Consider the following 2,635-nt stretch of genomic DNA (forward strand, 5'->3'; position numbering starts at 1 on the left):
ACAGCACAGAAAGAGGAGAGGCAAAGATCACAATATTCGACATGTCGAAAAATCACTGCAGCTCATTTACGACTTAATCAAGAAAAATAATCATTACAAAAACTATAAAGTCTTGCCCGCCAAAGCAGCCGCTTTAGAGAGCACGATTTGAATGTCCATTGATGGAAAATTCTGTAGGAGTTTAACATTCGTAGCAAAATCGCCAACCAGCAACTGGTCCCTTAATAATAGAATCATGGCACAGCAGATATGTATAAGAAAACTGAATCTATTCTCATCAGCAAACAAGGAATCCCATATCCTTATAACATCCGGAAGAGGAAATTCTTGCGAAAGAAGAAGCGTCAACCATCTAAAGCTGTAATATTGCGGACACAATTCTTGTTGATGCAGACGCAGCCAAACGTCAGGATCATTAGCTCTAACTTGATTTGTCAATTTACTCATCATTGAATTAATTCCAAATTCAGCTTCATCCAACGTCTTTATAAAAAAATCACGTATTTCAGCCATTAGATTGGTAAAACAGAAGAAAGTGTCTGCTTCGGCGTGTTTTCTCCATGTTGGATCTGGATCACAAGCAAATGCGTGATATATAGGTCCGACTATTTCATTCATACCCTACACGTAACCTTGACCAGGATTCAACCTTGGCGTATAAAAAGAGTATTCTCTCTAAACACTTCCCAATGCGCTTCACCGCCTTCAGCCAATGGCGCGTAATTAGTACAATGTGTTGAACTCTATTATGTAAACGTTGCTGGTCATTAGCATTGACTATTTTCTGACATGGATAATCAGTGCCTTGTTGAAAAAATGATATGTCTGGACATAGTCGTCTAACATTTTTATCGATCTGGAGGAGAACTTCATTATCCTTAAAGTACATTTGCCATTTACTATCCGGATTTAAGTTGAGAGGATGATCATGTAACGTCACATCGACTCTTTCTTTGTCATCCGCATTAGATTCTCCCGGCATAACAATGAGATCTTCAATAAAGTGTCATACAACTCTCTCTTGCGCTTGAGAGTCTCCAGCCAACTGGACCTCTTCGGTGGCAAATAATTCAGCAGTAGCTTCCAACACAGAGGCCTCAGACCACCAGGTTCGTCAGGTATACCATGGAAGCATATTTTACCAAGATTGACGGTGTTTATTTCGTCTGCGTTAAGAACATACATATATTAGGTGCGCAACTAAGTTCTCGCTGTTTTTTTTATGAAAATGCAACTTTATTGTGAAAAAATGGTTACAAATGAATCATTCAAAGTATTTATTGCCCATCGTTAGCCACAACTTTTTCCCATCTTTCTGGCAGAGCTCGAATACCGTTACGGTAAAAGTATTCGTCTTTTGAGGCTATCCACGAATCAAGCCATTTGTTGATGTCTTCATATGAGCGGAACTGCTGATCAGCCAGACCATGTGCCATCGAACGGAACAAGTAATAATCGGACGGCGCAATATCTGGGGAATATGGCGGGTGGGGTAGGACTTCTCATTTGAGCGTTTCCACGTAAGTTTTAACGGGTTTGGCAACATAAGGCCGAGCGTTGTCATGCAGTAGAATCACTTTTTCGTGCCTCTGCTCGTATTGCTCGCTTGGAAATGGCTTGGCGGGTAACTCCTAATGCTGAAGCAAGCTGTTCTTGCGTTTGGCATGGATCCTCATCGAGCAATGCCTCCAATTCAGCGTCTTCGAAGGTTTTTGGCCTTCCTTCACGCGGACGGTCGTCAACATCGAAATCACCGTCTTTGAAGCGACGGAACCAATCACGGCACGTTGTTTCACTTAAAGCAGCATCTCCGTAAACTTTTTGGAGCTCTCGATGCGCTTCAGCCGCCGTTTTCTTCGAATGAAATAAGAAAATCAACACTTCCCGCAAATGACGATTATTTGGTACAAAATCAGACATTTTCACACAACTAAAAGTATATGACGCCAAAACAAAATCATTAACATGTCAAAGCGGTTTGTTTACCATATGTCTAAGCTTGGCTCGTGACGTTTTGGATATGTCAAAATCGACCAGCACTTACTGCTGGAGCCATCTATAGACAAACAGCGGGTACTTAGTTGCGCACCTAATATATATATATATATATTGCATTGATATAAAATATAATTATATTAATATGTTGGGCGAGTGATATTTAAAATAAATTACTCTTGATTGCGTTGAAAACTGTTTATTACGCGGAGAAGAATCAATAATGAGCTCCTCTCCGACCGGGGCGGTCGTCTTATATACCGTCGTCAAAATAACCGACGCCTTCAAATCGCGCCAATCACGCGAGACAAACGAATTCGACAAAATCTCAGACGACAAACGGATGAACACGTACGGAAAAGCCATACAATACAAAAGAATATAAATATCGAGACAATGCCTTATACTAATACATGCCCGCAATAACAAGACGGACGACGGATAACTAAATAAGTCGAGCCCAACAAATAAATGCCAACAAATATATTAATATTAAATTTATAATTGTAAAAAACCATATATAATAAATTAACCAATAAATTAAATACAATTTCGAAAACTAATTGATTAATTATATTCTAAATATACCTTTTCTATTGATTTTGGAAACCACCTTTTCCACCTCTTCCTCGTCCTCTTC

The 2,635-nt window shown here is 39.5% G+C and overlaps 1 pseudogene; it reads right to left on the reverse strand.

Annotated features, from left to right (window-relative positions):
* Positions 1-26: 26 nt before the first annotated feature.
* Positions 27-2,067, reverse strand: LOC114928556 (TBC1 domain family member 13 pseudogene; annotated as a pseudogene).
* Positions 2,068-2,635: the final 568 nt, after the last annotated feature.

This window comes from Nylanderia fulva, unplaced genomic scaffold (assembly GCF_048542155.1).
Source record: "Nylanderia fulva isolate GAGA-0341 unplaced genomic scaffold, ASM4854215v1 Scaffold1166, whole genome shotgun sequence".
In the NCBI taxonomy this organism is placed as follows: Eukaryota; Metazoa; Arthropoda; class Insecta; order Hymenoptera; family Formicidae; genus Nylanderia; species Nylanderia fulva.